The sequence below is a fragment of the Dendrobates tinctorius genome, unplaced genomic scaffold, assembly GCF_039654945.1.
Source record: "Dendrobates tinctorius isolate UK_male_01 unplaced genomic scaffold, ASM3965494v1 ptg000099l, whole genome shotgun sequence".
NCBI classification, from domain to species: domain Eukaryota; kingdom Metazoa; phylum Chordata; class Amphibia; order Anura; family Dendrobatidae; genus Dendrobates; species Dendrobates tinctorius.
In genome coordinates, this window is record NW_027361767.1 from 10,750,756 (window position 1) to 10,776,409 (window position 25,654).

Below are 25,654 nucleotides of genomic sequence, written 5' to 3' on the forward strand. Positions count from 1 at the left end.
CTCGACTGAGTTCGCCATCCCCACCTCCTCGGGCAAGGAATTCCAGATTCTCCTTGCACTAACAGTAAAGAATTCTCTTCTATGTTGGTGGAAAAACCTTTTCTCCTCCAGACGCAGAGAATGCGTCACCTTCCTTGGCATAAACAGATCCTCAGAGAGATATTTGCATTGTCCACTTATATACTTATACATGGTTATTAGATCGCCCTCAGTTGTCTTTTTTTCTAAACGAAATAATCCCAATTTTGCTAATCTCTCTGGGTATTGTAGTTCCCCCATGCCCTTTATTAATTTTGTTGCCCTCCTTTGTACTTGCTTTAGTTCCATTATATCCTTCCTGAGCACCGGTGCCCAAAACTGTACACAGTACTCTATGTGCGGTCTAACCAGGGATTTGTACAGAGGCAGTATAATGCTCTCATCTTGTGTATCCAGACCTCTTTTATTGCCCCCCATGATCCTGTTTGCCTTGGCAGCCGCTGCCTGGCACTGGCTGCTCTGGGTAAGTTTATCATTAACTTGGATCCCCAAGTCCTTCTCCATGTCAGATTTACCCAGTGGTTTCCCGTTCAGTGTGTAATGGTGATTTTGATTCCTTCTTCCCATGTGTATAACCTTACATTTATCATTGTTAAACTGCATCTGCCACCTTTCGGCCCAAGTTCCCAACTTATCCAGATCCATCTGTAGCAGAATACTATCTTCTCTTGTATTGACTGCTTTACATAGTTTTGTATCATCTGCAAATATCGATATTTTACTGTGCAAACCTTCTACCAGATCGTTAATAAATATGTTGAAGAGAATAGGTCCCACCACCGATCCCTGCGGTCCCCACTGGTCACAGCGACACAGTTAGAGAATATACCATTTATAACCACCCTCGGTTTTCTATCACTGAGCCAGTTACTTACCCATTTACACACATTTTCCCCCAGACCCAGCATTCTCATTTTGTGTACCAACCTCTTGTGTGGCACGGTATCAAACGCTTTGGAAAAATCAAGATATACCACGTCTAATGACTCACCTTGGTCCAGTCTATAGCTTACCTCTTCATAAAAACTGATTAGATTGGTGTGACAGGAGTGATTCCTCATAAACCCATGCTGATATGGCGTTACACAGTTACTCTCATTGAGATAATCCAGAATAACATCCCTCAGAAACCCTTCAAATATTTTACCAACAATAGAGGTTAGACTTACCGGCCTATAATTTCCAGGGTCACTTTTAGAGCCCTTTTTGAATATTGGTACCACATTTGCTATGCGCCAGTCCTGTGGAACAGACCCCATCACTATAGAGTCCCTAAATATAAGAAATAATGGCTTGTCTATTACATTACTTAGTTCTCTTAGTACTCGTGGGTGTATGCAGCAAGAGTAACAACATCCTTGATATAGTTAATTTGATCACCATCACTTCAAACAGTTTCACCTCACTCAATTTTGTCATCAACACTTTTATTGAATAGGGTCAACAGCGCACATAACGCAGCTTCACATTATTTGATGTGGTGACCAATTCAACTCACTCTGGGTACCACTACATGTGAAACACATTCATTTCATTCACTCTTTCATTTCAATGAGCCCATCAACACGTACCACAACAACGTAACGTCATTCGATGTGGTAAGGTATACAAGTTACAACACCCTGTGACTTTATTTATTCTGTCACAACACTTTCTCTATGTTCAATTTGGTCAACACCATGTGTCACACCTTCTCCATTAATTTGATGTGGTCACCATTATGTCACACCATCTTTCCTTTACTGGATTGCACACCTCCTCCATTCATTTGATGTGGTCACAAGCCTGTCACAACACCTTTACTTCATTTGTGGTCAAGAACAAACTCATCTCACTCTATGGAGCCAACATTACCTTTCACACCATGTTCAACTAAGTAGATCCATTCACAATTGTGCTTCTAGCAGTCAACATCACCTTGCCTGGACCAGTTGTAGACCCTAAACTTAAAACGGAACTGTATTTTCTTAAGTCAATATTACAGGCAAGAAATCAGCCTCCTCCGTTACTTCTTCCCCTCTCCCCCCCGAACTTGGCAACCACTGTGAGATGGCAGCTCAAGTCAGTCTTGCTCAGAGGAGACGGACTGAGTGTCATGCGAAACAACCCTTTATACTCTATGGAGAAGAGAAGGGAGAAGGATTGAGGAGCAAGGAACGGAACAGACATAAAACCATGGTGCAGAGCTCTGTCACAAGCTTTTTACCTCACATCAGAGCTTGATTCAGATCAAGACCGCTCAGCTTGGCTTTTATAAAGTCCTTCAAGTTGTTGCAGCTTATGGGAGAAATCACAGCAGCTCCCAATAAATTTCAAATTACAGATAGAGAACGTCGTGAGGGGAGAATGCTGGATAAGTCACATAATGGACAGCTAGTATTATTCCTCATGATCAGACACAGGACACTTCATTCTGAAAAGTTACTTGATAGAACAGTTATCCTTAAAAAAAAAATTAGAAAAATAAAACACACAAATCACAGCAACACACATGGAAGACTACTACCCGACAGAAACTTCATTCTTCAAATCTCAAGAACAACTTCATATTTATAATGTAATGTCGGGAACCCATCGCTTTTAATTTGTCATGTCAAGTTTTGTTTACTGTCAAATTACATTTTGAGTTTCCCCTGTTATGCACCTGGCCCTACATGGAGTACCAACCCCCATCATTCAGCAATTTACTAACCGATAACCCGCTCATCCTTCACTCTCCTTGAAATGACCCCATGAAGTCCTTGCCCGTGAACTGCTCATTACAGGTCCTACATTAGCACCAATTTACTGGGGGCTTCTCTAGGAGCAAAGCATGTAATCCTGTAATTGCTAACTACCAGGAGATTTGTCTAACCACTTTCCAATAATTCACTGAAAACGTTAACCTCGACACTGCTGGAAAGGAACATCACCGTCTTTTTACAACGTTCTACCTGTATAACAAAAACTGGACTGTGGTTGGACTAAAGAAATCCGTTATTCAAGTGGTAAATCAGACAACCTAAAACAACAAAACCATCAGATACTATAATTCCACTAGATATAGACGTTTCCCTACATGATGTTCCATGACTTGACCACTGGGGCTATCATTTTCAAAGGTGGAAGTTACCATAGACAAATTTGTGTAGAAGAAAAAGGCTATTTGGGTCATAAGAAGAATATATATATATTTTTCTTACAAGTCATGACTTTGCATGGTCCTACTACTATTACGAGCTGGAGAAAAAAAAAAAAACTCGTGTGTCAAAATTGCATATGAAAACTAGCCTACCGAACCCAATGGTCATCTACACCTTTAACATTATAGGAATCTGGCTCCGAAGTCACCTCCAAATGGTGATTTGGTGGGCAGAAGTAGTCAAGGCCTGAAGGTATAAATCATAAACATAGCTGGTCGTGGAGATGGAAGAAACTGAAAATTGTAGGTCATGGTGGAGTTGGGATGCATAAGTTGAAGGTAAAACCAAAACAAGGACGAAAGTCAAAGCAGGGTGATAAATCAGTAAATCCAAGGGACGATCAAAACCACTAGACATTCATAGACGTTGAGACCAAAACAGATGCTTTAGGACTAGCATACAGGTCAAGGCTAAAACAGTGACGGTTACCCAAACCCAATGAAAAGCTTAACGAGGTGAAACTCCTCACCTAATGATGTCGTCCATAAGCAACGGAAATATAATAGGGTTATGGCTGGGTCAGTAATACAACTCGCCAATGCTAAGGGTACTATTACACATAGCGACGCTTCAGCAATCCCGACAACGATACGACCTGGTAAGGATTGCTGGTGCGTCGCTACATGATCGCTAGTAAGCTGTCAAACAGGCAGATCTACTTAAAGATGCAGCAACAATGCGGCGATCCGTATAACGACCTCAGCGGCCGCTGGGACCTTGTCACACAGCAGCTATTCTGACGACTCAGACCTCGATAGCGTGAGTTCTGAGTCGCCAACAAGGTAGCTCGTCGTTGTTATGGCGTCAAACACAGCGCTGCATGCTGGCCAGCTGGCCAACGGGACAGTAACGATCAAAAAATGGCCTAGGACATTCGAGCACGATCAGCGAGATCGCAGCGGGGGGCCGGACGCCGCTATGTGTCACACGTAGCGAAATTGTTGGCGAGGTCCCTGTTGCGTCACAAAATTTGCGACGTTTCAGCGATCTCGCTATGTGTAACGGGGCCTTAGGAGCACTAAACATGGTTGTCCCCACCATGTAAAAATCCCGAATGTTCAACGGCAAGTCTACATGAAAGTGGACCCTGGGTGACCTACAAGCTGGGCCGTTAACAGTCTTTGGACAAATGGTTTAATGGGTAAAATTCTGTTTACCTGCAGGACATTAAGGACCTCTGCACATAACGTCTTTTTCAGGTGAGTGATTCAGCCAAGTTTTTCAAGAGGAAGACTCTTCAGGGAAAAAAAATGCCGGCATTTACTGGCGAGTCTATGCAATTTCCCGAGCGTCATTTTTAACATCTTTTGACCGAGGGTGGTTTTTCCGAATTTTTTTTTTCCAGCGTCTTTTCTACTTTGTATTTTCTGGTCTTTTTATTTTCAAACTCCATCCAATATTGAAGAAACAGCTAGTGGTTATTCAAGCAAAAACTCAGGCAGAAGCCCCATAAAGTCACCCTGGCATCTCTGAGCTTTCCTATTGACTTGTATTAAAGTATTGAGCATGATCCAAGTGGAAGTCGCCTGAAGAATGGTCAGCTCACTTATTTTATTTGTTTCGCACCGTTGGAAAATCCTAAGTAACTAAAATACGCTCAAAAGACTGAACATACGTACAACAAGTCATTTTTGAGTGCGGTGTATAGCGCTTTTTCAGGGGGTTTCCATAGTGAAATTTGCCTGTAGAAGACCGTGTGCACATTCCCTTAAAACTAACATCAAAACCAGGCTACACATTATGGCGGTGTGACTTTTGGATGCATTGAGGCCAATCGAGCACTACTCCATGAAGTACTACCCTTAGGCCTGAGTCACACTAGCGAGAGGATCGGATGCGATATGCTAATGACATTCGTCTCCAGCTCTGCAGCAAGTGTGAGATGAGTGTCAGTGCTCTGATCCCCTCGCAATTGAGAATCGGAGGAGACAGAGAAATTAATCCCTCCATCTCCTTCATTGCCGGCATCAGCTGGAATCGCACTGCGCTCGGGTGACATCCCAGTGTAGTGTGAGGTTTCACACGCATCCATAGACTCATATGGGGGAGTGCGATCCGATTTGCTCAGCATGCTGTGATTGGTTTCGCAAGCCAAATCGTCCGACTTATTCACGAACCTTAGCGTTTCCTCTTTTGGTTCATCATCAAGACGTACCAAAAGAAATTAATAAACTTGTATAGGATTAGAAAAACATGTCAGCTTTCTTCCAGAAGCAGCGCCACACCTGGTTGCATCTGGCATTGCAGATATGGCTGAATAGGGCCGAGCTGCATTACCACACGCAACCTGTCGACAGATGCGGCACAGATTCAGGTAGAAAAGCCGCTCTGTTTTCCCGATCTCTTCTAAATCTCTCCCTTTTCCATCCTTGCTTCTGAAATAGACAATAATTGGTAATTAATATGTGCGCCCCATCAGTTTGTTAAACCCGTTCTGACAGCGAATAATCCACAATTTTGCCTTTAGCTACAATCCATATTTATATTAAACCCGTACGTTTACCCCTAAAATGAAGCGTCCTATTTCACCTTCCCTTGAAGAACCATGTCATTCCCAATGTCCCCGGCAATCTCCGATCTGACATCATCCCCTCGTCTCCGCGCTCGGGAGATCATGAATTAATGACTTCTTTGTTTTGCATTTATAGGCGATATTTTTTACTCCTTACATAGCGGGAGCTTTCTATTCATGAGCGTCAACCATGCATAAAAAGTTAAGCTGGCGTAAAAATGTGTCCGTTATCACTTTAGTTTCTACCGGCGGGCACTTGTAAATGTGCCAAATCCGCCTCCCGTTATCTTAAGGGGCGTGTTAACTAAGGAAGGGATAAAAAAAAAAAAAAAAGACCCAATGAACAACAAAAAGCCGCACTCCCGATGACTTGCATAAGTGAAAGCCATGAGCTGACAAATAAAAGCCCAGCTGTGCAAAAACAGATTTCGGTCTACTTCTGAGCCCAAATCTGCCTGATCAGGGAATTTATTATTAACTGTGAAATGTCCAAATTCTTTCAGTAAAAAGGATCACCTAAAAAAAATAAAATAAAAACTAAGCTGATCACATAATGCTGGCTGAAATACTATTTGTAATCTGTGAATGAACTCAAAAGAAAGTGTTCAATTTCCCTGTAGCACTCCTGGAGGAGAACTGTAGTACTGCACAGTTCTGAAAATATTTTTTAAATTATTGTTGAGCCTGTGTAACGCAGGGTCACCCAACATTATTTGGTCTGTCGGCCATATGGTTAGTTTTACCACTTCCTAAAACTGCAATAAAACTTAAAGGGGTATTCCTATTTCACAAAACTTGCCTATCTGATGCTGAATATAAATATATCCACAGCACTTTACAGACCTTATTATCACTGCCCCTATTGTGCTTTACAGACATTATTCCCTTTCAACAAAAGGGGCTGGTAACAGATTCTTCTCTGGGGGAATTTACTTTTTCCCCCTGTATGATGCTGTCCAATCACAAGAAGGTAGCATCATACATGGGGAAAAACAAAAGTTCCCATTGTAGCTCAGTATGTATTTGGAGTGTGAGAAGAGACTGGAGTATTCATAAGAAATCCATACAAGCACAGGGAGAACATTCAAAACTCCTTGAAATCTCTTTGCTAACCACTGAGCCATCTGGGACTCGAGTTAAAACAAAAGGTTAGATGTCTCCACTGTTTATGAGAGTATAGGTATTGTCACGTAGAGTATTCTGATGTGGATTTTTCAGCATGAAAATCTCATATGATTAAAAGACTTTTTGACAGCTTTTTTTAAGACATTTTAATGGGGACCTATTGATGTTTTTAAAAATATTTAAAGAGGATTTTTTACTACTTTTATTTCTAACTGTATACCTGACCTTAAACCTTAAAGAGACATGTGATCACAACAAGATCTCCTCAATTCCATTACTTGCAGTCACTAGTGCGCTATGAGAGGAGAAGAGTTGCAAATTTTATGTAAAAAAGATCCTTTGTCTACCAGGACAGAGTCTGCCCCCTGTCACGCCGCTGTGACGGTCTTCGGTAAGGAGTGGGGGCTCAAACTGTCCCTGGAACAGGGACCAAAGTCTCCGACCTTACTATGCTCCTGTTAAACCTTGATCTGTCCCCTCCCCCACGAGGCATGGGAAAGAAATGTAAGGTAAACAAGACAAAGACAAAACAGAGATGACAGAAAAGTTCTATCATACAAAAGTACTAACCAACAATAGGAAGTAGTATAGGGAAAGGGAGGAATAAACTAAGTGGGACCAGAATATAAACACACACGTACTACAGCAAACCACAGAACACTTCTACAACAACTCTACTCCAACCACTTAGCTTTAGCACACCGCACAGGAAGACGACTCTTTCACCAGCAGGGACAAGAAGAACTGACCAGTTTTTATAGGAAGAGGTAATGACCAGATCAGAAGCAGCTGAAATGGAGCTGCATGTTTCTTACCAGCATAGAAAGGGTAGTTAACCTCTTCAGCACCAGAGGAAACTAAATCCATTTAATATGGGACACAAATTCTCTCTAAAGAAGATCTGCAATTCATTACCCTACGCGACCATCTATCTCCAGGTCTTCCAGGGCTAGATAAGCCATATTCTCATTCACTTTTGCATGGTACAAAGGAAGGGTCCTAAAGGTGTTGATATCCCACCAAGCACATTACCCCATAATGGAGTTAATGCAGCATGATGGGGGGGAAAAAAAAAAAAAAAAATGTCTCTTGGGTAATGTGATCTACTTGGTTTCCGAAATGTTAATTAACTATAATCTCGATATACAAAAACACAGGAAGTGATTGAAACCATCGTCCAGAAGATCCAGTTAGATATAACTATGTAGACTGCAGTTTCTTGAGTGTCCTTCAATGCAACTGTTTCTATCAGTTTTGGGATGGATAAATTGGAAATTGGTGAATAGATGCATTCCTACACAAAGACCTCAAGTGTTGTCACAGATTCTTGCCAAATATTCTTTTTCTACTCCCCCTACTAGGAACATCCTAATCTGAAGACCCAGGCAGAACCTAGAGACATACTTGGTTTAATGCATCAACTATTGATGCAACTTTAAATATAAATTTAATTTGTGTGTGTGTCTGTGGGGTGTCACCCAGGGGAGGTTTTTGTTGCTTGTTGTGATAGTGTATAACACTTGTTTTGCCAATTCCTTAAAGGGATTTTCTATTCTTAAAATTTAACAGTGGGAAGAGAGGCATTTAAAAAGAAACAAAAGAAGTCATGCTTACCCCCAAGAAACTGCCTGTCACTCCAGTGACACCAATCCAACTGCCTCTGCCAGGCGGGAAGAGATCAGATGACCTCCAGTCACATGACTCTTCAACCAATCAGTGGCCTCGTTAGTCAGGTGACTTCTCTACGGCTTTAGCGGAGATCATCGGAGAGGCATCGGGAGGGTTCTGTGGGTAAGGATGCCTCTTTTGTTTCCTTTAGAAGAATCTCTTCCCACTGCTAAATTTTACCAGAGAATGGAAAACCCCTTTAACGAAATTCAAGAAAAAAAAAAAAAAAAAAAAAGGACCAAGGTGGGCACCTCTACAGTTCACAGAATGTTCATCTATTATATTTCTGATGAATAGATCTAATACAGTCTAAAGCGTACAGGTTCACAATGAAAAGCGGAATTCTCCTCCTGCGAATTGCAGTCTTATCACAGCGACCATCGAGTGCAGTAACGTGGAATCTGGTTCTTAGATAATAGTGGTGACATTTCTGGTAATAGGCAAAAGGATTATGAAATCATTTCTTTACAGTCTTGTGAAAGACTCTCATAACTCAAGCCGGACACATCACAGCAAGCATTGTACAGCCAGACTTAAAGGGGAAATCCAGGCACTAGCAAAGTTCATATCTATCGTGCAATAAAAATTTCTCCACTTTCAAGGAGTAAAATTTGTAAAAAAAACAAACAAAAAAAAAAAAAAACAGTCTTGTACCCAAATACATAATATTCATACCCCTAATATTGCACTCTTACTGCAATATTGTGGGATATGACCAACTTATAATTACAATATACATTTTTTGGGTATGAGAATATATAGAGATATGCATTATATACAAAAAATTTTTTATATATATATATATATATATATATATATATATATATATATATATATATATATATATATATATATATATATATATAATTTTTTTGGGGTTATGCTATTTATATTTATGTTATATATCACACCCATTACGTATTTTCATCCCCATATAATCTACGTTGCACATATTTCACTCATCTGTCACTCAGGTATTGGTTTCTGGTTGTCATCCATTCTTTTAATTATGTGTGTATTTTATATGATTACTTAAGCAAAGTGAGTATTTTTTGCCAAAAATGCCTTGTTGTGTATTTGCTATACATTAATCATTTGGAGCAGCATCAACATACCCCCACCCCCTTTTTGGCCAGAATATGGTTTAGGTGGACTCTTCGCGAAAAAAAAAAAAAAAATCCTATTGAATCTATTGCTATTTAGTTATTCTGTGGGGTAGTTGTGGCAAGCCACGTGCTTACTACGATGCATCATAGTATGCCAGTCATGTATGCATTGTTGTGCTAGAATCAGAGGAAGATGAGCCCGTAGAGGAGGTCCTCATGCCAGCAAAACCCCCTTTAGGACATATGGCTACGGGTTTCACTGTCAGATTACTCCTTTAAATGGAAAGAATATAGCTATTTTAATGGGTTATTCCAAAGCGAGGGTGAGTATATTCCATCTCTGTGCGATTGGACAGGATCCGACCTCTACCGATCCTTAAAAAGAAGGGGTGGCAGCACTGTGTCCCCATCATTGCTTTTTCCTGCTCATCAGCCACCTGGATTTCTTAGCCCCAGTTAAGGTCCTTCAGTGGGTAGTCGGGAACATCACTGTGCAGGGCTAAACTACAAGGAGACTTCAGAGCTAGACCAGTACTGTGCCAATACTTCCTCAATTGTAGAGAAATAGGGTTCAATAGTTGTCAGACTCCAACCCATCAAAGTTGTTGCCTATACTAGCGATATGCCAGCACTTAATTAGATGGGAATAGCCTGAAACCTAGATTATGGCAAACGGCTAGGGTCACTGTCTGATCATTTGGCGTTCAGAATTGGTTGGAGGTTGACCTCCAGTAAACGAGAAAAGTGAAGTCTGGCACTCTTGTGTGGATAAAAAGTCTGGCAACTTTAATTTTTATGGGATAAGATCCTTAGCAGAGAAAAACAAGGAATTCTTATGCTTTTCCAGCTCCGTGAAGCTCTTAATCGTAGCCAGTTGACCTCCCGTAAGGTCCCGCAACTCAATAATGAGTAAGAAAGCGTCTCAGTGCCTGTTGAGCAGTGCAGTTCCTTCTGGGTTTTTCTCTACACAGTAGTGGTGCACCTTAAAGAATGAAATTATTTGGGGCCAGGAAATCCATGGGGCCAGAAGTACCAATGATCAGGAAAACACATCGTGATGAAGTCACAGCCCTACAGTCCTTCGTTTCATGGGATCGGCAAGTTCTCTAGAGGTAGGAGCTCTCATACACATTAGACAGCAATCGGCTTAAGAATCATTCGGGCAATGGACATCTCTCCCGGTCGATCACTCGTCAGCCTCACTGCAGAAGCTTATCAGCCGACCAAATATTGTATAAGGATCAGGCATTGAATTTAGATGGCCCAGATCCTCCTCTCCTCTGACATAATTTGCCAGTGAAGAGTTGGCCAATTCCTCGGATATCGGTCAACTTTACTTAGAGGCATTTAGAGCAATAAAAAGTGGCAGCAAAATCTCTAAGCTGTACTATGTGATGATAACTTCTGTATTGTGTGGCTGCATTTAATGATACTAGATAAAGGAATATAGAAGCCAACGACCACATTCTGTATGAAGTCGGATGTCTCTTCTGCATTGTTACCCTTTACGGAGATCTACCTAATAATTTGCAGGATTCTGACACAAAGAAACCAAAAGGAATTAGAACTATTTCCAGCGCCGCCACCTATAAATAGCTTCATATCATTAGTGGTGAAGCTGGTGGTGACCAATAATGAGATGCATAGATTTGATTGCCCATTTACAAAGAATATACCTTGCTGTATCTGATTAGGAGGTCGGCGTTATGGGGCGAGGTGAAAGCTTCCAAGCTAATTAAAATAATTAAAAAGGGAAAAACTTTTTTGAAGGATTTTCTGTGGAGAGCACAACATAGGCAGCTCCGGAGCAGCTCTTGGTCCACCAAAGCTACATACAGAAGATGAGCTTATCTCCAACCCTCAGCGGTTTGTTTACCAGGAGGAAGTTCTTGAGAGTTCTGGCACCCTCCTTTGGAATATTGGATCTAGGATTCTTCACCGTTATTCTCAGTCTATGACAGATGTTGCCAATTTGAACAAGTCCCAGATGGCAGAAATCTCTGGCGAGCGGTGACTGTGAAGCAGAGCTTCGCTGCACCAGTCTAGACCAATTTTCAATTCACTTACAGGGACCCTCGCAGCAGATTCCAGTGATAATAACAGGCAGACAAATTGGCCATTATTACATCGTGAGACGGCAGCTTTATTATAAAATGAAAATTGAAGGGGAATTTATCATTTCCACCACATGCAAACTGTACGTGCCGGCAATGTATTAGCATAGGCTTTCTTCATTGCAGGACGGGGGTGTGCAACCAGGGACACTTCTCCTGCCAGCAGAAAGAGCTTGAAAATGTTCTCAGTTTATCATAGAAACTCATAAGGCAAATAGTAAGACAAGAAAAATTTACTGCAATGATCTCTATCCTCCGTGAAACAAGCGCAACATTTTTTTTTTTTTTTTTTTTTTTTAAAGTAAAGGGAAAAAGTTTGTAAGTCTTGAAGGCTAGCCCCATTGTCCAATCCCACAGGTGAGCAACTGTACTGGAAACTGCTGAAAAAGTTACTGCTGTCATGATAGAAATGTTTCAGGACATGGAGAGCATCGCAACATGCTAAGTAGCCACACATTGGTCTGACCCTGGCTCACCACAGATAGGGCCTACAATAGATATGTGATCATCAGACTTGGACCATGAAGTACTGGAAGGTGGTGGCCTGGAAGGCTGGGTGTGGGTGAATCACTTAGCTGGGGATGAGAAGGCACCTGGCTGTACTATGGGAAGGAGACAAGCCAGCGGAGGCATGGAGGCAGTGTGGTGGGGCAATGTTTTGTTAGGAAACCTTGTACCCTGGTATCACGTGGATGTGACACATACCACCTACCTAAAATTGTATACACCTAATATCCCTCTAGTCATTCAAGAGGAAAATGCCCACTTCCACACTGAAATAGCTGTCAGGAATTTTGAAGAACATGACAAAGTTCATGGTGATGACTTCTCTCTATGTACCCAGATCTCATTTCAATCATAAGTGGGATATCCTGAAAAAACAAACAAAAAAACCCAAACAGGACAGATTCATGAAGCATCTGCTGCGAACATCTTGGTGGCAGTTAGCACAGGATACCTTCAGAGCTCTAGCATAGTCCTTGAATCAGATCTGTTGGAGGAGCTACACAAATTTTGGCAGGTGTGGTTAATAGGTGTAAGTTAATGGTCCAAGTCATCTGAAATGGGTCTTAGAAATAAAAACAAAATACTAACTACTTTTGCAACAATAAAAAAAATCCCTCACATGAACCCTAGGTGTTCCTACATACGTGAAAATTAAATAAAAAAAAAAGTGCCCTATGAAACAAAGTACCGGTACTTAATCTTCTGTGTTTTCGCTGGAAATGTCACTGGTAATTCTCTGATATGACATCAAGGACATTAGAGGTGAAGCAGGAGGCCAGAACTTCACAGAGAAACAGAAGACTCAATACAAAGTCAAGATAAGGAGGAGAATAAAGTGAAATTATTTGACCATGACAACGCACCCCATGGGCAATCAAACAAATCAATGGGATCCATGCCCAGAACAAGGATAAGTCCAAACATGGAGAACCAGCCAAGAACCACAAATAAGTCTTCATTCAAAAGCAAGTCAAGATGAAATACTATTTAGGATTGTACCAAGGTGTTTTGAAAACTCAAATAAACATGAATTCACTAGGTCTTGTCCACTGTAATACATTCGAGCTTGGATGAGTTCACAGAGTCTCAAATAGATGGAAATTGGGATATTCAAGAGCTTCAGAAGACTCAAACTGCATGATAAAGATCCAGAACTGATGATAAATTTCTGATGGGGCAGCTAATAATTTAGAAAACTGTGAAAAAAAGGAGGTGGATAATACGGAGACACTTAGAGGAGAACAGAGAGTATCAATGTAGATTTTAGAAGTTGAAGAGACCACTCCAAGATCAGGTCCCATTGGCCTTCAAATACTAAAAAGAATGATGGGGAAACAGCAACACATTTTAATGACTCCTCATTAGATGGTTGGTTTTGTAAGGTAGGCACTCACCAAATGTAGACTGATGCAGTGGGTTTATGGAATGGAGTTGAAACCATGTGCTGAGAGAGAGTTGTGGTGGTACTGGTCAAAAATTTAGTGTTATTTATGAATGGCACTCAATGTGGTCGGTTTAAAAAGATAAGTGACGATATATTGCTAGGATATGGAACCACCTAATGTTCGCTCATGGTATCTGACCTTTGGGGTCCTGAGAATGAAGAATTTATACTTCCTTTCAGAGTTTGGAGGTTGGGAGCACCACTGTGAATGGAGAACCAGGCTGTGACCTAATTTGGTAGGGGTCTCAGAGGCCAGATTCCCCCAGCCGAGAGTCATCCCTTCTTTTCTCGAGTATTCGCTTATGAAAGACTCGCAGAACCAATGAAGTAAAGATTTAAAGAAACCCGATGCATACACTGTGAAAAATATCCTCAATGTAAAGTGACAAGAGGTGCGGGTTCAGTACATCAACGTATGCTGTGGATATCAATGTGGTATTGGAAAGAGCAAAACGCGCAACTCCCCTCGCGATAATTACTGCTGTGGGAGTTTTTGAGAAACATCCACAACGGATCAATTTTGTGAAAATATAGTCTTAATCTACAAAATAAAAAAAGGAAAACTCCATTTATTCCCTACTAAATGGATACTACCAATATACAGTGGCATGTAAAAGTTTGTGCACCCCTGGTCAAAATTACTGTTATTGTGAACAGTTAAGCAAGTTGAAGATGGAATGATCTCTAAAAGGCCTAAAGTCAGAGATAACACATTCACTTTGTATTGTAGGCAATAAAAAAAATAAATATATACATATTGTAATTTTGTAAATTTAAAAAATTATAAAAAGGAAAATAGGTTGATGTAAAAGTTTGGGCAACCTAGGAGATTTGTGTACTCAGGTAACTTTGATTAAGGTTTCAGACCTTGATTATCCGGTTAGTGTTCTTTCTTATTCACCATCATAATTAGGACAGGAGATAACTTATAACTTACCAGCTTTATAAAACCCAGCCTCCTCTGACCTGATGCCAAAAAACAGCAGTCATGAGTTCTTTTAAGCAGCTGCCTAGCACTCTGAAAATGGTGGAGGCCCACAAAGCAGGAGAAGGCTATAAGAAGATAGTAAAGCATTTTCAAGTTGCCCTTTCCGCAGTTCGAAATGTAATTAAGAAATGGCAGTTAACAGGAACAGTGGAGGTCAAGATAAGGTCTGGAAGACCAAGAAAAATTTCAGTGAGAGCTTGTAGGATTGCTAGAGCAGCAAATCAGAACCCCCGCTTGACTGCAAAAGACCTTCAGAAAGATTTAGCAGACTCTGTAGTTGTGGTACATTGCTCTACTATTCAGAGACACCTGAACAAATATGGCCCTCATTGAAGAGTCAGCAGAAGAAAACCTCTCCTGCGTCTTCCTCATAAAATTCAGTATCATATGTATGCAAAACAAAGTCTAAACAAGCCTGATGCATTTTTGGAAACAAGTCCTATGGACCGATGAGGTTAAAAAATAGAACTATTTGGCCACAGTAATCAAAAGGTATGGGTGGAGAATAAAAGGGCATAAAATTTCAGAAAAATAAAATTAAGCATGGGTGTGAATCAATCACGCATTGGGGTTGTGTTGCAGCCAATGGCACAAGGAAACATTTCACGGGTAGAGGGAAGAATAGATTCCATGAAATTTCAACAAATTTTTGAAGCAAACAACGCTATCTGTAAAAAAAGCCGAAGGTGAAAAGAGGCTGGCTTCTACAAATGGATAATAATCCTAAATACATGTCAAAATCCACCTCAAAAGGCGCAAGCTGACGGTTTTACAATGGCCCTCACAGTCCACTGATCTGAACATCATTGAAAATCTGTTACTAGACCTCAAAATATCAGTGCATGCAAGACGACCCAGGAATCTCACAGAACTGGAAGAATGGTCAAAAGGAAGAATTGATGAATATCCCTCAAAACAAGAATTGAAAGACTCTTTGCTGACTACAAAAAGTGTTTACAAGCTGTGATGCTTGAAAAAGGGGGTGCTACTAGGTAATAACACACACGCATACACATTTATTAGAGATCATTTCATTTTCAACTTACTTAACTGTTCACTATAACAGTAATTTTGACCAGGGGTGTACAAACTTTTACATGCCACTGTACATACATACACACCCCAACCCACTGGTATCCAGACACATCCATGTCTTCTCTTCTGCAATAATAAAAGGGTTGAATTATAGAAACTGCACAAACCTGCAATCCCTGTAATTAGATGCATTAAATTATCAAGAACGCAGGATTAAAATGCAAACAGAGACGTTAAGGTGTTTGTCAACCTCACATCATTTGCCGATGACTCGGCTTTATGTACACTCGTTTAACATTCTGCGAGGGTCGCCCCTCTTACAGACCCGAAACTGTGTCTGGAATATGATATTAGCGTCCTTTATCTGCTTGGAAAGATTTACAAACTCTGCCAAAGAAAGAAGCAAAAAAACTAACCTGTCTGCGTCTGGAAATAAAAAGAGAAAAAAGAAGGAGGTTATGAGCCGGAGAAGGAATGACGTGACAGAAATGCAATAAATTATTAATATCGAATTCTGACTGAGATTCCCTTACGCCATCATAATATGGGCGGATAAGAGACCATTAATATGTTAACCTCTCCAATTGCCAGAACTGGTCACAAAGCCGTGGGCAAGGCCACAGAGGTGCAGCTTGAAGTTCCGAGTCCCGATTCATAATTTGTACAGGGGTCCACTTCTGGGTGCCCCTTTGGGCGTTACACTAATTCTGGTTTATGAGTAAGTTGAAGTTCCTGGGCCCCACAGCAAAAATCTTCAACGGGACCACCAATTTTGGCTTTTTGCCTATGGGCCAAATAGACCATTTCGCCTCCCCACCCACCCCTAGGTTCCGTGTAGAATTGCCACCTCTGCACCCCTTATTGTTACACCCCTATATCTGGGCAATATGCCAGCTATTCTACATATGCTTGTATGTACACAGTAGCAAACAGTCACTCGTCAATCATGTATATTCATTAACTACGATTAGCTGACAATCTGCACCCACCACAATTTACAGTACATTATTGCTGTCAGCAAGAAGCGTGCGCTCTGAAAAAGAGCACGTAGGAGACTCATTCATGGAAAATTGCTGATAAGCGTTGCCTTTCTCCAGGCCTGTTAAGTCATTTCAGAGCCAATTCCATGCATGGGCGGAAAAAGACAACACGCGTTGATCATCATTGACCGTGATCTGGTCGAAAAATTAAATTTCTTCCCACCAACTATCAATGCAGAACCATTCAAGCTACGAGCAGATGCCATTTCATTCTATCCCACTATAAGGATCAGACCACAGTGTGAGGATACTTATTCTTAAGCCTTAAAAACCTTGCCCATGATGTCCACACATCATCAATCCTGTTTAGAAGACGTGTCTAGCCAGAGCATTGACTATGGGGCTGTAATAAGGTGTACTATGTTCATTCAACCAAAGTGGCATATGAACCAAGTCCTATGACTAAGCATAAGAGGAAATAAGATACGTAAAGATTCTCTGCTGGTCGAACCTCTGAACCCTCATTAGTATACGTAAAGTTCCTCTACTTGTCGACCCTCAAGACATTCACAAGGATTCAAAGTTCTTCTGCTGGTCAACTCTCACTCACTACTATACATAGAATTCTGCTGCTTACCCTCTTCTGCTTATTACACACAGTTCCGCTGCTGGTTACCCTTGGGACCCTCACAAGAGAACATCAAGTCCTCTGCTGGTTCAACCCCTGGACCATCATTAAGATACATCAGTTTCCTCTGCTGGTCGACCCTCTGGATCATCACCAGGATACGTAAAGTTCATCTGCTGGTCAACTCTCTGGACCCCCGTTAGGCTACGGAGAGTTTTTCTGCTGGTTGACAGTATGGACCCTCACAAGGGAACATCAAGTTCTTCTGCTGGTTGACCCTTTGGAGCTTAACTATGATACATACTTCCTCAATTGGTTACCCTCTGGGCTGCCACTGGGACACAAGGTTCTTCTACTAGTCAACCCTCTCGATCCTCACAAGGATAAAAAGTTCCTCTGCTAGTTGAACCCCTGGACCATCGCAAAGATACTGTACATCGGTTTCCTCTGCTGGTCGACCCTCTAGATCATCACCAAGATATGTAAAGTTCATCTGCTGGTCAACTCTCTGGACCCCCATTAGGCTACGGAGAGCTTTTCTGCTGGTTGACTATGGACCCTCACTAGGATATTCTTCTTCTGGTCAATCCGCACTAGGATGCAGAAGGTTCCACTGCTAGCTGACCTTTTAGACACCCATTACATATTCGGACCCTGCTTAAAAGGGAATCTGTCAGTAGGACGAACCCTCCTAAACAGTCAATATGGGCATGTAGGTAACAGGAGGCTGAATAAAATGATACATTGATAACAGCGGTCTGATGTCTTAATCGAGAGAAATACATGGTTTTCTAATATGTAAATTACCTCTTCCAGGCTATGGGGGGGGGGGGGGGGGGGAGATGCTGTCTGGAAGATAACTCCCCCTTCCTATAAAATAAGCTCTGGGGACAGTTATCAGTGTGAGACATGTAACGAACACAGAACAGAAGGAATTAAATTGGGATTCTTGCAAACATTTTTTGGAGTTTTCTGAGCTCTACTGTATTGCAATAATATTTCAGCCTTGTCTGCCTGTGAGATGGAAGCTGAAGCTGAGAGGAACCTGCAGATATTTAAGGTATAAGTCACATACAGCTCTGCAGCGAGACCAGGAGACGATAGAGCGGCCATCCCACTGGTAACTCCCCCATTAAATAAAGTAAGCTCTGAAGGTATAATTATCTAGTTTCCTCCCTATAGCATAATTAAGAATAAATGCTTTGTCATCACATTCTCCCCTACTTAATTAGCCCCGGTAACTGCTGGATCCTATAGTTGGTGGCCGTTGACGGAGCAGCAGACTTGATAGGCTTCTGATCATCCTTCTCCACTTGTTGGGACAGTCCATTGGCATTTCTTTCAGCACAGTCACAAATGTAAAAGGTTTCACCTTCACGAGTATGAAACTTTGTACCATTCAGTTTCGATAAAGCATATTCCATGTCTTCCTTGCGAATAAAGTCCAAAATCCCCATTCCATTCTTGTGTACATCAGCACAGCAGACATCTCCAGCTTCTCTCATATGATCTTTCAGATCCTGCAAATTTCCCGGTGGGGGAATCACTGAGATGAGGACTCTCTATTCAGTTCGCCGGGACAGGGGTACCTTTCTCCTCCGGGGTCTTCCATATCTTCCCCCTGATCGACCTGGGATATTACAAATGTAAGCGATGAGAACCAAACTCTTATCCATACCTTCCAAATCCGATGTCCCCCACATCCTGCAGATCCTGGAAGCTAATGAAGGTGAACGGTGCGGGACCGCTTCTCCCGCGATTCCTTAGCTCGATGGTACAAATACGCCTGTACCGACTGAACAACTCCTTCAGCTCCTTCTCCTTCTCCCATACAATTGGCTGGTAAATTGCCAACATAAATGCACCCATTCCGTGAGCGCTGACCCACAGCCTGGGAGATGGCCACTTGATAGCCTGGTAAATGTTCTGGGGGTCAATACCTTGGCTGACCAGTGTGATGGAAGACAGTGTTCCGAGGTCCTTGGGCTTGGATTTCACAGACCTTGACCGGTCAATTGTGGTGGTGGCAGTTGGCGGGTGAAGGGTAGTCCATCTGCTATATAGTTTGGTACATCACTTCTTCCATTGTTCGTGTATCCTGGGAGTAGCGCTGTGGTGTCAGGATTCTGGTCTGCTATCTACTCTTGTATCGCTGGGGCCATCTTCTCTATAAGTTGCACAAGCACATTCACATTCCATAGGGCAGCAGTGGAGTGGGGAGCCAGACTATCGAGCCAGCGGTTTCAGTGCAGTCAAAGTTGACTGCCAAATTCTACAAAGGTGGGCCCCTGGTGAGATAAAGTCCAGAACTTGATACGATATCCCTCAGGGACGACTGTAAAAAGGGTCAATAGGGTGTCCTTAATAGTCCAATACTTCAGGCAGTCCCAAGTGAGCGGACAGCATCATGTGCCTGGTCAGTCAAACTAGTCCACAGGTATTCGGCCCAATCAGCTGTGGGCATCTAGTGCATCAGCATCAGGGTCTCAATGCTTTGCAGATGTTAATCATCCTCTGTGTTGCACTTGTTTAAATACTGGCACATCTCTGTAGGGGAGAAGATTTCCTTGGTGTTGGAATATCCTGGTGGTAGGAGCCGGCGTTGGTGGTCAGGGAACTGGAACTCGCAAAACTGATTCCATAACACAAGCCCTCTCCCCACTTGAGGCTCCAGGTCCCAATGTGACTAACAACTGCCGAATTCGGGTTGCTTGGGACTGGGCATTTGATTACAGACTGCCAATGAATCCTTGATTTGGCAGGCAGTTCAATTCCTCTTGGTCAACTTAATCATCCTCCACAACGTTCTGGGAATCCAAAAGGACCAATTCCTGGATCACATCCGATCGAGACTCTATGGCCCGGTAATCGATCCGTTGAAGCCATCAACTCCTGTAGTTGCAGTTTCCTGCTGAGGCTGTATATCCACTCCGGTCCTCTTCTCAAGGCCCAGTTGGTGGGGTTGGACATGTTTGTTTGTGTCCGAAAACTGCTGTGCATACCTCACCTATGGTCTGCTGTGTCTGTATCTGCCTCCCTGGTTGTGGAGTGCTTAGATGAGGGTCTACGAACACCAGCCCCCTGCAGCACCCCAAGATCAGCCAGGCTGACTAATATCCGACCGCTGCCACCAAGAGTAGAGACACTAGGATAAGTGAGTGCTCTCATCCACTGGCCTGGCTGTCTTTAGAAAGACCGCATGGACCAGTGCTCATCTCACTGAAAGCCCGTACTCCTTTCCCGTGGGAAGAATAATAGTCAGACAACTCAGGGTTGGCACAGCATACAAATCCGATAGGATGGAAAAGGTAGAGGAAGGCCCTAACAGTAGGGAGTGAGGGATGGGACACCTGCCACCAACCTGAGCCTAACCCTATTCTCTCCTAATGTCCTATGTGGGTCCTTCCCCCCACTGCTGTCACGTGCCTGACCAGCCTAAAAGAAGCTTCCAGTAAGAGACTGACAATAACTCTTGCTGGACCAAAAGGAAAAAAAACATTTAAATTACAGCAGAACCAGAGCTGCCACAAATCCCATAATGAATTGTGACACCCGTCTTCCACTGCCACAACTTGGTTCTCATGACTTGGCGACTTTTTTGGAGTGTTATATACCATCGAAATGTTACAGAAAGCACCCAATAATGTATGGATAACTAATTGAATCCAGAAATGTTTTTAAAGGCTTTTTTGGGAAAATTATACAACACCAAAATTTAACAGAAAGCACCTAATACTCTATGGATGAGTAATTGAATCCATAAAAAATATCCAACACTTTTTGGGAGAGTAATATAACAGAAATAAACTACAAAGCACGTAACACTCTATGGATGACAACATCGTCAACTTTTTCACATCCCCCCAGAAAAAAAAAAAAGAAGAATGGTCAACTGCCACAGCTATATGTTTTACAACGGAGTGCAAAGCCCTAAGCCCTGCCTAGAGACATAGACAGAGCCAGTATTCTGCCACTCTTTCTGCTCCTGCAACTTTCCATCCCCAGGCTAAATGCAGAATGTATCTGATGCAAACAGCAAAGCACAGGATTAGCCCTTAGAAGGGCTGTTAGAATGATAGTTCACCATCAGCACAAGTATCAACACAAGAGGACTCCGATTCATTACACTGTGCACACACAACCCTGGACAAGAATTATCTCTCTCCAATTAGAACTTTCCCTGAGCTGTGCAATGGTGTCAATGAGTCGAGCAAGGAGGCCCTTTTATAACCTCTGATGCGGTAATGTGGCCAGCCAATCACAGCAATGACACTTACCAATATGGCTACTACATTTGTGACACAGGCAATCCCTGCATGCTTACTGGCTGCGTAACAGGCGAAAAACATGCGGGGAAGGGATCGAGCACCGGCTAATGCATGTAGAGTGCAGACAATATCCACACACCCAGATACTCGAGAGATATCCGAGTATCACCTAGCACGTTCCCTCATCCGCACATTTACAGTTTGAGAAGAAAGGAGAAGCCACAACATTTCCATATCTAATGGCCTCCATCATTGTCATCTTCTGATAATTGCACAGATGTGGAAACGTTCACAGGAAACTTTGGAAAATGCAATGTCTACACCTAACCTCTTATTTTAGTTCCCCAATATAGATGTAGACCAACATAACGTGACGGCGGGTCCATAGCAGATAAAGTGGTGGGAAACGGCTATTTATTTTCTATACAAATCATTATTGTCAGGGAGCTTCTCGGAAATGAAATCAAGACGTGGATTTCCTTCCAAATAACTGACGAGTGTAAGATATTCATCCCGTTACCATTAAGGAACAAACAGGAAGTGAGAGAATTCCGAAGAGAAGGGACCATTTACGAGAGAGCAGAGGAGACGCCGGCCAAATGGAGCCAGTAACTAAGAATCGATCGACCACTCCCTCTTGGTTTTCACAAAACCTGGATAAACATTATGATCCAGTCTTCCGCTAAAAGGACAAACAAGTCGTGCAGAATCATGAACATGCAGAAATCAAGTCATTACTGCAGTAAGTAAAGGCTGGAGGAAGAAAACCCATATTAGTAAATGGTCACGGGTCTTCTACTCAAAACCCTCATCTCTTTGCCAGTGTTGAGGGAAAAGTATGCCTCTGTCTCGGTCAGGCCTATTCTACTACGCATAACACAGGTAACTAGAGTTGAGCGATACCGTCCGATACTTCAAAGTATCGTATCGGATGGTATCGGCCGATCTTTAAAAAAAGTATCGGTATCGCCGATTCCGATACCGGAAGTCCCATTCAAGTCTATGGGACTTCCGGTATCGGAATAAGAAAAACCCTTTCCTGCCCTTGTACAGCCTCTCTGGGGTCTGTACGGGCCTTTGGGGGGCTGTGCCGGCCTGCCAGGGGGTCTGTGCAGGCTCCGGTGGTCTGTGCCGGCCTGCCGGTGGTCTGTGCAGGCTCCGGGGGGCTGTGCCGGCCTGCCGGGGGGCTGTGCCGGCCTGCCGGGGGGCTGTGCAGGCTCCGGGGGGCTGTGCCGGCCTGCCGGGGGGCTGTGCCGGCCTGCCGGGGGGCTGTGCAGGCATCGTCCGATGGGACTACAAGTCCCATCGGGCGATGCCTGCTACCATGACAGTGATTGACACATTAGCCAATGATGGGACAGTAGTAGTCCCATCATCCGGCTAATGTGTTAAATGTAAAAAAAAAAAAAAAAATTACATGCTACATACATACAACATGCATACTACATACATGCTACATTCATACTACATACTACATACATGCTACATACATACTACATATATACTACATGCATGCTACATACATACTGCATGCTACATACATACCACATACATACTACATACATACTACATGCTACATACATACCACATACATGCTACATATATACTACATGCTACATACATACTACATATATATTACATACATACTACATATATGCTACATACATACTACATATATACTACATGCATGCTACATACATACTACATATATACTACATGCATGCTACATACATACTGCATGCTACATGCATGCTACATACATACTACATACATACTACATGCTACATACATATCACATATATACTACATACATACAATACATTCATACAATACATACATAGACATACAGTACATATAACATAGAGTAACATACTTACCAATACTTGTCACATTGTTCCCCGAAGCCATTGTCGTCTACGGAATAAATATTAACATAACAAACCACAAAAATACTCACCCACGATCCGAAGCAGTCCACGAGTGTGTCCCACGACGATCTTGGGTAGAGAACTGCAGCATCAGCTGTTGCTGCCGTTCTCTACGGGCTGCAGGAATCCAATGACGGAAGGTAGGTATCCTTCCGCACTGTATTCCTCCGCCACTTAAAAAAAAAAAGTCCCTAGTCTCACTTTATGCCATTGCTGTGTGGGAAATTCCCACGCAGCAATGGCATAAAGTGAGACTAGGGACTTTTTTTTTTTTAAGTGGCGGAGGAATACAGTCCGGAAGGATACCTACCTTCCGTCATTGGATTCCTGCAGCCCGTAGAGAACGGCAGCATCATCTGATGCTGCAGTTCTCTACCCAAGATCGTCGTGGGACACACTCGTGGACTGCTTCGGATCGTGGGTGAGTATTTTTGTGGTTTGTTATGTTAATATTTATTCCGTAAAAGACAATGGCTTCGGGGAACAATGTGACAAGTATTGGTAAGTATGTTACTCTATGTTATATGTACTGTATGTCTATGTATGTATTGTATGAATGTATTGTATGTATGTAGTATATATGTGGTATGTATGTAGCATGTAGTATGTATGTAGCATGTATGTAGCATGCATGTAGTATGTATGTAGTATATATGTAGTATGTATGTAGCATGCATGTAGTATGTATGTAGCATGCAGTATGTATGTAGCATGTATGTAGCATGCATGTAGTATATATGTAGTATGTATGTAGCATGCATGTAGTATGTATGTAGTATGTATGTAGTATATATGTAGTATGTATGTAGCATGTAGTATGTATGTAGCATGTAGTATGTATGTAGTATTTTTTTTTTTTTTTTTTAACATTTAACACATTAGCCGGATGATGGGACTACTACTGTCCCATCATTGGCTAATGTGTCAATCACTGTCATGGTAGCAGGCATCGCCAGATGGGACTTGTAGTCCCATCGGACGATGCTTGCACAGACCCCCGGACATCAGCACAGCCCCCCGGCAGGCCGGCACAGCCCCCCGGCAGGCCGGTACAGACCCCGGGCAGTCCACACAGCCCCCCGGCAGGCCGGCACAGCCCCCCGGCAGGCCGGCAGAGACCCCCGGAAGGCCCGAAATGACGGCGCATCATGATGCGCACACACCGCGCATCATGATGACGTCAGGCCGTCAATCAACTGAACTTCCGATTCCGATGCCGAATTCCGATATTGAAAAAATATCGGAAGTCGGTATCGGAATTCCGATACAGCAAGTATCGGCCGATACCCGATACTTGCGGTATCGGAATGCTCAACACTACAGGTAACTCATTAATATGAAGGGGAACAGTGTAATGCCGACTTCCTGTGGTAGCAATGAAGAGAAACTGCTTACTGCCAAGGTTTCCTGCCAGATTACAGATGACAGCTGAAGGTTTCAGCAGGACAAATTTATTGCTGTATTATCTATCGTACAAATATTACTGTACCTACTGAGGCCCTCAATATAAATTCCTCATTAGCATGTCTTTGGAGTGTGGGAGTGTGTACAAGAATATAACTACTATAATACTGCCCCCTATGTACAAGAATATAACTACTATAATACTGCTCCTATGTACAAGAATATAACCACTATAATACTGCCCCCTATGTACAAGAATATAACTACTATAATACTGCCCCTATGTACAAGAATATAACTACTATAATACTGCTCCTATGTACAAGAATATAACTACTATAATACTGCCCCCTATGTACAATACTATAACTACTATAATACTGCCCCTATGTACAAGAATATAACTACTATAATACTGCCCCTATGTACAAGAATATAACTACTATAATACTGCCCCCTATGTACAAGAATATATCTACTATAATACTGCCCCCTATGTATAAGAATATAACTACTATAATACTGCCCCTATGTACAAGAATATAACTACTATAATACTGCCCCCTATGTACAAGAATATAACTACTATAATACTGCCCCCTATGTACAAGAATATAACTACTATAATACTGCCCCCTATGTACAAGAATATAACTACTATAATACTGCCCCCTATGTACAAGAATACATCTACTATAATACTGCCCCCTATGTACAAGAACTCAT

General features: G+C 42.3%; 1 protein-coding gene and 1 pseudogene across 1 annotated transcript in view; both read right to left on the reverse strand.

Moving 5' to 3' along the window:
• The window catches only part of PDE4A (phosphodiesterase 4A), a 369,944-nt gene that overhangs the window by 254,924 nt on the left and 89,366 nt on the right, over window positions 1-25,654 (reverse strand). The gene's annotated exons all lie outside the window — the stretch shown is intronic.
• On the reverse strand, window positions 18,162-19,414 carry LOC141099328 (serine/arginine-rich splicing factor 9 pseudogene; annotated as a pseudogene).